Source organism: Cricetulus griseus, unplaced genomic scaffold (assembly GCF_003668045.3).
Source record: "Cricetulus griseus strain 17A/GY unplaced genomic scaffold, alternate assembly CriGri-PICRH-1.0 unplaced_scaffold_427, whole genome shotgun sequence".
Lineage (NCBI taxonomy): Eukaryota > Metazoa > Chordata > Mammalia > Rodentia > Cricetidae > Cricetulus > Cricetulus griseus.
This window is the reverse complement of record NW_023277172.1, coordinates 6,829-21,257: the sequence shown is the minus strand read 5'-3', so window position 1 is coordinate 21,257 and position 14,429 is coordinate 6,829. Positions and strand designations below refer to the sequence as shown.

The following is a 14,429-nucleotide window of genomic DNA, read 5'->3' as shown; positions in this document are numbered from 1 at the left end:
GGGAGAGAGAAAGGAGGATAGTAATTGCTCAAGGCACTTTTAAAAGGGAACATAGAAAATATGAAGATGTATTGCTTTAGTGGCTGAAGATGAGTATGTACACTGAACAACCCCCAGGGCAGGAAAGCAAAGCAGCCAAACTAACATCATGAACATCCATTTTGTACCCCTTGCCACTCCTTCTATAACTAACTTATACAAGGCCATAGGTTATAGCGTTGTTATCATTCATTTGATGGCTAATATCCACAGATAAAAATACATATGATAAGAGTCCGCAGGGGGGTGTTGGCCCCGCGCCCCTGCCGTGTGCTCCCTCTGCTCCAACACTTGGCTCAAGACCATGTCCCTGCCAGGTACCCAGGCTTGGTGCTGCTGGTGTGGACGCAGACTTCCTTGGGACAGTTCCTTCTGCTTCTCAGCAGCAGCACCTGCCAGGCCACCCCTCTGCTCACCGCCTGCCACACTGCCAGTGTCTCTTCCTCCCAGTCTCAAGCGAGCCGAGTTGGGTTTATGTCTTTATTTGACAAAAATGAGCTGTTGCACAGCCATTGGTACCTGTATTGGGGTAAGAGCATACAAGCAAGAAGCTTTCAACCTCAGTGGTGAAAACTTTTTCATGTCAGAGACCAAGAACACTTGCAGTCATTTATGTCATCTCTTCTTCTCCAGACAGAAGATACCAAATAATTGCAATCAAAGGTATCTTCATCTTATTGATAAAGTCACTAATAAGCCAAAATGTCTGTCAATGTCAACCGAATCGTGTCAGACCAGTTCTATCGCTACAGTATGCCCTTTTTGATTGCCAAGGTTGAGGGCAAAGGAAATGAAATCAAGATAGTTATAGTCAATATAGTTGACGTTGCAAAGGCACTTAATCGGCTTCCAATGTATCCCATTAAATAATTTGAATGTGAGCTGGGGGCACAGACCCAATTTGATGCTAAGAATGACCAGTACTTTGCCAAGGGATCACATGAGGCGAATAAGCTGCAACACATGTTAGATGGATTTATTAAAAAAATTTTTTTCTTTGTCCTGAGTGTGAGAATCCTGAAGCCGTTCTGCATGTCAATCCAAAAAGAAGCAAACAATAGTTAATTCCTGTAAATCCTGTGGGTGCCAAGGCATGCTTGACACACCTCATAAACTCTGTACATTCATTCTCAAAAACCTACCTGAGAATAGTGACAGTGGTAGAGGAAAGAAAGAAAAGGAAAAGAAAACTAGAAAAGGCAAGGACAAGGAAAATGGCTCCGTATCCAGCAGTGAGACACCACCACCTCCACCACCAAATGAAATTAGTCCTCCTCCACATGCTGTGGGAGAGAAGAAGGATGATGACTGAGGTGGGGGGATAACCAAGAGCCAGTCAGCAATCACAACTTCAATCAAATTACTCAAGAGGCAGAGGGTGGGAGATCTCAGTCAGTTCAAGGCCAACCTGCTCTACATGGTATCTTCATCAACAGAGAAACCCTGTCTCAGAAAACAAAAGGCAAATCAAAAATCAAAGGAAGAAAATGAATTGAAAGAGAAAGGAAAATTCTATGTTGAACATTTTCATTTTTTATTCTTCCCTCATATACATCCTCACTGCAGTTTAATCTCTCCCAACTCCTCTTTGTCTTCTCCCCACCTCACCCCTATTTCTGATCCTCTCCTCATTTATTCACCTGCAGAAAATAGCTGGCCTCCCTGTGACAACAATCAAATTTATTGAGACTGGCCACAAGCACTCATTTTTTTTCCAGACACGTTTTCTTTGTGTAGCTTTGGAGTCTTACCTGGCACTTGCTCTGGAGATCAGGCTGGCCTGGAACTCACAGAGATCTGCCTGCCTCTGCCTCAGCAGTGCTGGGATTAAAGGTGTGCTCCACCACTGCCTGGCTGGCCACAAGCACTCTTATCAAGGCAGGATGAGGAAACACACCAAACAGAAAAATTCCCCAAATCAAAGAAATTAGTCAGAGTCAGTGCCACATCCACAGTTAGAAGACCCACAAAAATATCTAGTTAAACAAGCAAAATACCTGTTCAGAGGACTTATTTTTGTCTTTTAAATTTTTTTCATGTACATTGTTGTTTTGAATACATTTGTATCTGGGTGAACATGCCAGATCCCCTGGAATTGGAGTTATACATAGCTGTGAGCAATCTGACTACTTGGAATTGAACTCAGGTCCTGTTCAAGTGCAGTCAATGTTTTCATCTTATAAGCCATCTCTCCAGGCAATGACTTACTAAATTTTATACAGGGTGATTGATTGTCAGATAAGACTCTGTGATCCCATATGAGCCAGAGTTATTTCATTCTGAGGCCTTGTTCTCCTCATGGTGTCTTAGAAACCTCTGGCTGCTACATTATCTCTGCCAATTCCCCAAGATTTTATGTGGAATTTCTTTCTCATTGTTGTCCAAACTTCTCTACCAGTTAAAATCACACCATCCAGGTCACAAAAGCAAGAAGTTCACAGAAAATTCATCAGAAGCCTGGGCAATATTGATTTAGCACCAGTGTCTAAATAAAGGAAATGATCTGAATGCAGAGGTGGCATATGCCTACTACTTTTTCATTCTGGGAGGAGAAGGGAGGAGTGATAGGAGCTTCAGCACATGCCGTCTGTCTTAAGAGAAAACAAAACTTCATGCATAACACACTTCAGTTGGCAGCTGCACAAACTCTGGAGTTTGACTGAGCTGCTGAAATCAAGGAGCCAACACCAGGATTTGACTTGAGGTCCTTAGGACACAGGAGGACCAATTTCCCCAATGCCAGAGATTATGCAATATCCTGGCCGTTGTCTGCAAGGCCACCTCTTCCATGATATGTCAATTTTAGGTCTGAACCAAAGGTTCACAATAAAGTGATAAGTGGGACTTGGTATGGTGTCCACCCTTGACCAGCAAGAACCAGGAAACACTGAGGAATCTTCTTCTCACAGTTTGATCGGGAACTTTGATTTACAGTGAATGGCGGCCCCGGTAGAGAAAGATGGGGCCTGATATAGTGTACACCTACAAACCATGTAACCCTATGTGTCGCGCCAGGATAGGTTGTCTCCAAGCAGAATTAAGAAGATACATGGCCTTTACCAAATTAGGAGTTGTTTACCACAGAGAGCACTCCCTGTTGGGCTGGTAGAAACCAGTGCCATCTTTTGGGCGCAGTACTTTGCAGCTCCCAACAATATGGTAACCTTGTATTATCAGGGCTATGAGTCACAGGTCTTGAAGGAGTTTTAGTCAGAGCTCCTCAGGAGATGGACCTGAGCTTTGAGAATCCTTTGTGCCTCAGGCTGCAACTGAGGTGGAAACTTGAGCCTGGGTTGAGGCTCTACTTTTGTCTCCTATCCACAGTTGTGGCTTCAACTGCATAGTTTTGACAGCTGCTGCTGCTGTGGGCCTTGGCCATACACAATCTCTTCTTGGGGACTAATAGCTCAGGCTGGGCTACATCTCATGGTAATCTTATATCTGCAACTCCTAAATGCACCTCCCCCACATCCAAGATCTTCAAAAAGTAAAAAAAAAATTTCCCTTCTTCTAGCAGCCTGGGCAAGGATGTCTACAGTATCAAATGCCCTGAGACCACCTAGCGAGGAATACAGAATACTGCACACTGGAGCTGGCTGTGAGGCATCTTCAGGCAAATGTTAAAATTAATATATGGTTCTATTTTCTTCCCTCTTTTATGAGAACACCCCCTTTTTCTTTTCAGTGGAACTGAGACACTCTTGTGAAAATGACACCACATATAAATTCCAACAAATAGATAAGTCTGTACCCAAGAATACCTTCTCCAAGATCATCGTATTAATTAAATTCCATTGCCTTCTTCGTCATAAGATCTAGCGTTCACTCACAGAAAGCATTTTCAAGTTTTGAATCTATTCATGTAAAGTAGTATTCTACAATATTCAGATGTCACTCAGTCTTCTGTAGTTTCCCTGCTACCAATCCCATTAAATTTTAAAGGTCATATGTTTATTGAAAGTGAAGGCTCCCCAAGATTGTAATCCCAGTGTCTCTGTTATTAAATAGAGACAAGAAAATTTTCAGAAGCTGGACAGGTAGGTAGCAATGCTAGTAAAAGACAAACATGGACACTCAAGTTTTTCCCTTGAACACCAAAGACATGCTCTCTCACACATTTTATACACACACACTCAGACTGGATAGAGAAAGTTGTTCAACTATGTTTATTACCACCCTATTCATAATAAAATGAAAACAAATGAGCCTTGTTGTCCTGAGGACATGCAACACATGTCAGCTCACCCAAGACATGGAACCCATAACAGACTGAAACTCAGATGGCACTAAAGTCCAATTTGGTGAAATGATGAGTTTCACTGGAGCTACATACAGGGACATGGATGAGGGGTTACATAAAGGAGTCATAATTAACAAAAGACAGCTGCATCACGGAAGTTCAACCAAGCACAGGTGATAGCTCACAAAACAGGGAAATCTTGAGCACACTGCACAGCCTGCAGGCACCTCAACAGGGTGAGATTTTTCCTTCCAAGAGCCTCAGTGGGTCTAAAGCTTTTCCAAGAATCATGGCTGCTTTCATCTTTTCCCAGGTAGCTGGCCTCATTTCAGAGTCATCCATTTATTCCTTCCTAAATCTTTTGCCTCTGGAGGGAGCAGATCCACCTAGCAAGAGTGCCCGGATGGCCATGTCCCACTTTAAATGGGGCTTCATGTATTTTTGCCAGGTGGTCAGGAAGACCAAATACAGTCTGATAGATAAGCAAGACATACCAGTGTTGGAGAGCTACTCCTTTGAAGGTGGAATGGAAGTAATCTGATGGAAATGATGGTAAAATATTAGCATATGCCTTCATTAAAAAACCTGGGAAGGGTTCTGCCAGGCTTCTGAATAAGCTGCTGTGGGAACCACAAGGTGGGGGTGCTCCCTGGTTTCACGTGGTACATCTCATTGCAGTGACTCTGGACAGTAGTAGCCTGGACAACCTGCAATTGGTATTATAGGGCTGGTGACACAACACTGAAGAGACATCCAGCAAACAAACGGAGCATAATTTATACTGACTTGCTAGCTATCCAGCTTCTTCCCCCAAACCCTATGAAGAACAATTCCCTGTCCTGTAGTATATCCAAATGGAGATGTGTTGAAAGATGAAGAAAATTCCTATGCCTACAATGATTATCAATACCCTCCTTGTACAGTGAGTGAGAAGCAGACTCAGGAATTCCACATCTATGGGCTTGGCTAGGTGGCTACATTCTGTGGCTCTCAGTGCCAGAAGAAGGACAGACCTGTCATCAAAAATCACCTTCCATATTGGAGTTATCCCTTCCAGTATGATCTTGAGCTAGAGAGATTAACTGGCTGAAGAAAAGATAAAATCAGAGAAAACAATGATGTGAACAATTAAAAACCTGGGACATAGCTAGGTAGGGTGATTTGACTTAATTTCTATGATTAGAAATGAGACTTGAGTATACTTTTAGGAAGAACTGCAGAGTCTATATGACTAATGGGAGAATGGAATTCATTCCTTCCTATGAAAATCTATATAATTAGATAAGATCCCACATGTAATCATTAATTCCTTACAACAGTAAAATATTATCTTTTCTTAATTTCCTCACTCTTTCCTACTTCTGTGTGTTCATGCCTTCTTCCTTGCTTATTCAATGTACTTTTGATCAAAATTGTTAAATTTCCACCTTTGATCAAGGAGCTACTTATTATTGATAGCTGCTAAGAGAGGTCAAATCAGTTTTCTTCCATGTTGTAATCCATTAGCACTAGAATAAGACAGAGGAGAGCAGGCACCCAGGAGGTGTCTGATGTATAAAATAGAAAAGGCAGAGGCTGAAGCAGGCCATCTCTGTTGGCAGACAGTGTGGCATGTATTTTCTTTTGTGAAAACATGAGATTTATAGACATAATGTGAAGACCGTGATCTGCGTAGGAATTAAAGCTGTGTGGCCAAAAGGAAAGGGTGGTTTGATTTTCTCTTCTTTGTCCTTCTTTATTTTTATTTCACTTTGCTTATTTGTTTTTATCATTGTTTTTGTTGTTGCAACTTGTCTTCCTGTAGCCAAGTCTTTTCTCAAACTAGCTAATTGTGGATGACCTTACACTCAAATCCTGTGCTTCTGCTTGTTACTTCTGGGATTGTAAGGCTACCATACTACTTCAAACATTCCTTTTGTTTCCCTTCCTAATTACTGTTGTTTTGAGGGAATTTGTGTCTCTGTGGCTCAGGCTGGCCTCAAATAAGAGATCCACCAGCCTGTGTTTACCTAGTGTTGGAATTTAAGTTGTGTGTAAGGGATTAAAACTCACTGGCTTTTTGCAACCATTCCAGGGCTACCCCGAATTGTCACCCATGCAATTCTCAGAAAGGAAGTAAATACTGGGATACAGGTAGGTATGTTTTATTTTCATTGTTTTTTTTTTTGTTTTGTTTTGTTTTGTTTTGTTTTGTTTCTCCAGACATGGTTTCTGCTTTGTAACACTTTGCCTATACTGGAACTCTCCATGTAAACCAGACTGGCCTTGAACTCACTAAGATTCCTGTGCCTCTGCAACCCAAGTGCTGGCATTAATGGCCTGAGCCAACACACCAAGCTAGTAGTAGGTTTATTATACTCATGAAAACAAATATATTCATTGGAATCATTCTTCTGACCAACATTGCTTTATTTTATTACAACCCAGATTATCATCAAATATAATGAGTATCAGTGCAGACAAATCAGGCTTTTGTTTGGTTTTTATTTTGTTTTTTGTTTTTCAAGACATACTGTCATTGTGTAGCAGCCCCAGATGTCCAGGAACTCTCTCTATAGACCAGCTAGAGTTACAGTCACTTCTATAAGCCTGCCTCTGCCTCTAGGCATGAGCCACCAAAGCCAGGCCATTTCATGAATTTTCTTTTTACTCAAGAATAAAACATTGTGCTTTTTGGATAAGCCATTTGATAAATTTGGAATTCTTTCCCTTTCACATGACATTTTTTTTCTCTCATGGCAGCTTTTCAGCTTGAGGCTTCATCATTCAAATTTTTTGGATATGGATTTGGAAGACTTTAGACTTCAGAAATTTTAGTCGCTGAGCTTCTAGGAGTCTTGGATATGATGGAATTTGGATTTCGTCTTTTCTGTTGTGATTAACATAAGACCTCAATGTTAGGGTATAAGATCTCAATGTATAAATTTCAGGTAACACAATTGAATCTACAAATTAGATCATTTGGAAAAAATCACTCCTTAATGCACGTTTTAAATCCCAACATTAAGATTTCAGAGTCCAGTTTATTTCACTGTTAGGTCAACATGGACTATCTATCAGGTCTAGCATATCCAAGGCTACATTGGCACGGGGGGATTGTCTACAAACAGAAGAACAACACCATCAAAACAACAAACAAAAACAGGCAAAGGAAAAGAATACTTGATGTAGTGGCGCATCTTTGGGACCCTAGCACTGGGGATAAGGAAGTTTTAGGATTGTAGTTCCAAGTCATTCTCAATTAATTAGTAAGTTTGTGAACAAACTAGGATACAAGGCACCCATTCTATGATACACTGCCTTTATCACCAAAAAAAACAATATGTGAGAATATTAGTTCTTATGTTGAGATAAGACTCTCAAATTCATATTCAACACACGCCAATAAGAATTTTCTTGATGATTAAGGGAGCTGCAATGCAAATTTTGAAAACTGAAATATTTAATATATATGTAATTAAATCTGGTCATATTTCAATATGTATGTTTTCATAATTCTCAGTCATTGACAGAAGTAGCAATGTGGTGAAATTTTTCAAACATTCCATATATACTTTTCTAATTGCCATTGTGCAAATCATATCGATCCTTGGTATACTTTTACTAAGATAACAACTTTGTGATAACAGGCATGTCTTGGCTGCAATGAGGGAAAATCCTTGGAAGACTGAGAGGCCTTATTGGAAGTGGAAAGATCTTATATTCCAGTCTGGTCCAGTATTATGTTTCCTCTCTCAGCATACTGATGAGTTGAAGATAATGTTGTAGACAGACATGACAGAAATATAACTTTACATTTTCCTTAGCAACAGAGATGCAAAACTTATGGATATATATTTAGTAGTTACTTTAGGGAACATAACCTGTGAATACCAAGATGAGAGCATTAGAAATGAGAGGTAGACAAAAAGCTAACCCATAGTCAAGTGATTCCATGCAATTGATTAGAGGGCAGATTCACTGATAATTGTCATCTGACTCTGCTTACAGTTTAATGTGTACATGCAGGGACAGAAAGTCTTCATTTTTGAGAATATATGCTTAAAAGAAGTCAACAATCTTCTGAAAGAATAGCAATCAGCAACATCATCAACACAAGAGAATGCAAGAAAAACACTTGCAGATCCCCCAAGACTTTTTATTGAGAACAGGTGAGCATCACTTAGCAAACAGGAGTGGTGTTGTGTGGGGACCCTCTCTTGGGCACATTATCATAAACTGTTTTATTTCCACAGGACATGAAGACATTGAAGATGGCTACAGCAATCCCTTGAATGTTAGTAATTAAATGGTGGTGGTAAGTGTCCTGTAAATGATAAAGACTCCATTTTTATTATCCCAAAAGACAATGGTTCTGAGCCTGAGTAAGGGTGTGTTTCTGATGCAATATCTCAGGATTATAGAAAATCAAATCAAGTCACCTCAAGGTACCAAGAAGAGTCATAGAAGGCATCTTCTTCTGTAGGTGTCCTGGTGGAGGAGGTATAACCAGAGAATAACTCCTGGCCAGAACAGACTGAAGAATGCCTTTTCCATGAGGATAATTTCACATATGAGGGCAACCAAGAGAGAATCCAAAGAGAATCTAAGACATACAAATGTGAGGAATTCCCCAGAACCTTAAAGTATCCCTCTAGGCTTTTAGCCCTCCAGAGAAGACAGAAGAGGGAGAAGGCATTTTTCTGTACCAGGTGTCAAAAGGGATTATTTAATGCTTCAAACATGAAATTCTTTCATACACAAGCAAAAGATGCCTTCCACATGTCATATATATTGACGGCCGTTCAGACATAAAAATAATCTGCTAGCTAGTGAAACGTTTCTCACAGGATAGAAGCCTTACATATGCTCCCTGTTTAATCAAAGCTTCCACTAATCATCCACATACGACTGGCACAGGAGGAATTGCCACCAATCACAATGAACGGTGTACCTTCATTGGCACAGGGTGGGTAGGCTACATGCTTAGTGTCCTTTCGGCACAAGAAGAAACATGTAGCCTCTTAACAGCAAGCAGGCATTTTATATGTGACATGTCCCTTCAGGATTGGTCCATCTGCTGTCACATTCCATTGTCATGTGCCTGTAAAGATGTGTCATTTGTTCATCACTACTATGTTCCTATTACGCAATTTTTGTCTGGTGTGTATGAAATAAATAAATGGAAATGCAATGAAGAGGCCTCTTTAGGGGAAGGGAGCTATGAGAATGAGAAAGGAAGAAATGGAAGAATGCAGATGTCACGAGGGAGCAGAAAGTTTGAGTCAGGTATAGATTAGAAGAAAGGATATGTGATGGGTAGGGTTTTAGTTGGGGGATGGTAGGGGAGGAACGGAGGGAGAAGGGAACTGAGATTGTCATGTAATTCAATCTTGTTTGTAATTCAATTCAAAAAAGTAAAAAAAATGAACAAAAAAGAAAAGGCCTCATTAGTAACATTTTTTCATTTCCTGTGTGTATATGATTGATTTTTTGAATTTTTGGTTTTTGCCTTAGATTCATATATCCAGTAGACAATACAGGACTTAATTGTCATTTCTTGAGTCTTACATTGAAAAATTGGCTTTATATACAGAAACCAGAGATTCTAAATATTCTCTAGTCTCCAGCTGAATTCATTACAGGTGTTACTGACATTGACCTGGCTTTCCAAGTGACTTTTGATAACATGCTGTGGTTTCAAACCCATGTCTTAGGCTTGTATTTGAGGGCATTGCCTTCTCAGTCATGTTACATCCTACAGGTACTTACTGCTTAATGTTCACTAATGTGCTTCAGATAAGTAGAGAGGAATCTGCCTTAGAAAATAAAAGCTTCAGTTGCTAAAAGTAATTCTGAGGAGCCACCTCATCAGTTCCATTATTATCCCATCACAATCTTTATAGTTAACATCAAAGGCCCCCAGGAAATTTAGGGAGTCTTGGTAGCTATATAAATGCTGGACCCAGGAAACGAGAAGTTGATGGCAATGGCAAAAATTTTTCATGGATAAACTCCAGAAACTTTCATAAGGGAGTAATAGCTATATTATGAAACAGGATTGTGTGCTTTGGCTGAGTGATTTGTTCGGATCTGTGTATGACTTGGTGCTTTACCTGTGGAGACAGAGCAGTGTTCAAGTATCCTGTACAGTTTTTGTGGATGAATCATGATATTCCTTACTGTACCTGGTTCTTGGTGAAGCCTTAGAGAAAGACACCAGGAGGCTTCAATTTATTTTTCTTAATGTATATGTTATTTATAGAAACGAGGTTATTTTACACATCAATCCTATTTCCCTCTCCCTCTCATCCTCCCAAGCTCTCCATTGACACCCCTGTCCCACCCCTCATCCAGACCACAGGAGGGTGAGTCCTTCCATCAGGGATCATCTAGGAATAGTGTATTATTTGTGGGATGGCATACTCTAAGAGAGAGGAACGCCACGAGGAATGGGATCCCAAAGTCCATTTATTTACTAGGGTTAGATACTGTTCAGAATTCTATCAGATAAAATGGATATCCACAGAATTCCACATTTTCATATTGAAGATTTTTTGTTGGCACACCTTATGTATGATCCCTTCCCCAGAAATTCCCTCTCCATATGGCATGTTCTCCAGTGTTTTTTTTTTTTTTTTTTTTTTGCTATTGAGATTATATTTTGTGGATTCAGGCTCTCCAGATTTGAACATTAAAGATTCCAAGATTTTAGCTGAGGGGATAGTTCACTTTTTTTTAATCTTTAGAGATTCTAGCCTTTATGGGATTACAGAATTTGGGATAAGAACAACAATATTCCTCATGCTTCCAAATAAGTTCCTATCATAATGTTGGGGGTCAAGATCTGTACACGAGAGTGTGAGAGGGCAGAATAAAGCTGATAACAATGAGAATCACTGAGGGCATCTTCCAGTTCTACAATGACTGCACCTGGGTGTGAGAGCAGCAGATTCAGAAGTTCAGTCATTCTCTGCTACCCAGTTCATTCAAGGCCACACTTGTCTAAGTTAGTACTTTTCTAAAGACAACAAAACTTGTCAAACACACTCAAAGATAAATAAAGATTTAATTTATGATGCACATTTTTGCCAAGTATTTAATCCTATATTTAATGTGATGGTTCTCTAGATGTTGTGGTCAACACCGCTGGCCTGGCAGGGTACTTGACATGACAAAATAGTCATATCAGATATCTAGTAAATAAGGTAATTATGTTACTATATAAAATGTTTCAAAAGAGTTATGATTATTCAAGAAAATTAATTTATGTTTGTTGGTAAGCACAACATGAAGACTTGTATCAATGGGGTACAGCCTTAGTAAGCTAGAGAATCATTGTTAAAAGGTTGAATCAGAAAGATGCAACAATAACGATGATGAAAACACATACCCTATTCCTATGGAAAGTAACCAAATGTAATGTATCTCACCACAACATGTGGAGACAATTTGCCTATCCCAGAAAGAGTTTTCAGTACTGTAAGAATGAACTCATTTTATTCTGTCCATATTTTTCTTCCATAAGTGCTTGTAATCATAAGAACTTTGAAGTGAAATGGATGTAAAATTTCTGGGCAGATCACAGCAGATCTCCTTTGCAACAAATAGCTTCTTGGGTAAACCTAGCTAGTTCCCCAAACTAAGATGCAGAAGGACGGGTTTGTTCCTCTTTCTATAAGAAAAAAAGTTAATTCTCAGAGACATGAAGTATCAAATATGTATTAAGATTCCATCAAATGGATTCCGGTCCTGCCCCCCACCATCTGGTAGACAGGTAAGTCTCAGGGGCTGTTCTAACCCACCTCCCCCCTTTGCATCCAGTGACGTTCTACCACTAGACACTTCCTGGCACTGAATCCCCCATAAGGACCTGGAGGCAGTACAAAGCAGCCAGCTTCATGGGCCACCATTATGGTCTTGACACTCCACACAATGGCAGAAAGGGAGTGGGAAGGATAGAGCCTAGAACCCATACCCTACAGGATAGGAAGAGATAACTTCTGAACCCACTAGAAGAAGGAATGGGAAGGCAACATTATAAGAACACATCCAACAACAGAAAGACTTATATGGTATAGCGAGATTCTAGAGACTCTACACCAGCAATCCATGAACATCCCAAAAAAGATGAAACAGAAGTGAATGAACTCACAAACAACCTCATGGAAATAATAGAGACCCTGAAAAAAGATATGAGAAAATCCCTTATGTAAATGGAAGAAAAAACAAACTAAAAATGCAAAAAATCAACAAATCTCTTAAAGAAAGCAAGGAATGTCAAGAAAAAAACAATTAAACTGATGAAGGAAAAAAATTCAAACAGTTTAAGACCGGAAACCTGATATAGAGAAAATAAGGAAAACACAAACTGAGGGAATGCTGGAAATAGAAAACATGAGTAAATGATCAGCAACTACAGAAGCAAGCATAAACAACAAAGTACAAGTGATGGAAGACAGAGTCTCAGGTGTTGAATATGAACCAGAGGAATAAGTTTTATCTACCAATGAAAATCTTAAATCCAACAAATCCATAACACAAAATATCCATGAAATATGGTATTCCATGAAAAGACCAAACCTAAGAATAATAGGTATAGAAAAAGGCATAGAAGCCCAGATCAAACGTGAACAAAACATATTAAACAAAATCACAGAAGAAACGTTTCTGAACCTGAAGAAGGATATACATATGAAAGTACAAGAAGCTTACAGGACACCAAATAGACTGGGCCAAAGAAAATCTCCTTGCCACATAATAATTAAAACACCACACATAAAGATTAAAGAAGGAATATTAAGAACAGCGAAGGAAAAAGGCCAAGTAACGTATAAAGTCAGACCTGGCAGAATCATACCTGATTTCTCCATGGAAACTGAGAAAGTCAAAAGGTCCTGGACAGATATCCTATAAACATTACAAGACCAAAGACACCAATGTAGGAATCCAGGAAATCTCTCAATCATTATAAATGAAGAAAACAAGACATTCCATGACAAAATCAGATTTACAAAATACAAATCCACAAATTCAGCCCTAAAGAAAGATCTGGAAGGAAAACTCCAACTCAAGGAAGATAAATATGTACTCGAAAATACAGGCAATAGATAATCTCACTTTACCGAAAGCCAGAAATAGGAGAAAAACTAACATTCACTGCCACCACTAAAGATAAACACAAAACAAACAAGAAGAAACAATCATTCATCATCCATGTCCCTTAATATCAATGGCTTTAACCCATCTTTAAAAAGACATATACTAACAGAATGGATACAAATACAGAATCCACCATACTGCTGCATTCATGTAACACACCTCACCTTCAAAGACAGACTTTACCTCAGAGTAAAGGTTTGGGAAAAGATTTTCCAATCAAATGGCCCTAAGAAGCAAGTAGGAGTAAATATCCTACTAAATAACGAATTAGACTGCAAACTATAATTCATCAAAAGAGATGAAGAAGGTCATTTGATATTCATCACAGGAAAAATCCATCATGATGCAGTCTCAATTATGAACATTTACACCCCAAACACAAAGGTACCCACATTTGTAAAAGATTCTTTGCTAAAACTCTAATCACATATTAAACCCCACACACTTAAAGTGGCAGATTTAAACGCATCGCTTAAACCACTGGGCAGGACTACCACACTGATACTTAACAAAGAAACAAAAGAACTAACAGAAATTATAGACCATTTTGTTTAACAGACAGCTATAGAACATTCCATCCTAACACAAAGAACATACCTTCTTTTCAGCACCACATGGAGTCTTTTCTAAAATGGACCACATACTTGGCAATAAAGCAAAGCTCAAAAAAATGGAATAACTCCCTGTATCTTATCAGACAACCGTGGCTTTAAATTAGAATTCAAAAACACCACAAAGTGCAAAAACCCCACAAATCCATGGAAATTGAACAATGCTCAATTGCATCACTCCTGGGTAAAGGAAGTAATAAAGACAGAAAGCATCACTTCCTAGAATTCAATGAAAATGAAAGAACAACATACCCAAACCTATGGGAAAGTTTGAAAGCAGTTTTAATAGGAAAGTTCATAGCACTAAGTGCCCATACGAAGAAACTGGGGAACAGCCACACTAGAGAATTAACAGAACACCTGAAAGCTCTAGAAAAAAAAAAGAAGAAGAAGCAAAC

The 14,429-nt window shown here is 39.3% G+C and overlaps 2 pseudogenes; both read left to right on the top strand.

Moving 5' to 3' along the window:
* The first annotated feature begins 741 nt into the window (after positions 1-741).
* Positions 742-1,351, top strand: LOC118237640 (annotated as a pseudogene).
* A 3,337-nt stretch (positions 1,352-4,688) lies between these two features.
* Positions 4,689-5,369, top strand: LOC100758925 (annotated as a pseudogene).
* The last annotated feature ends 9,060 nt before the right edge of the window (positions 5,370-14,429 follow it).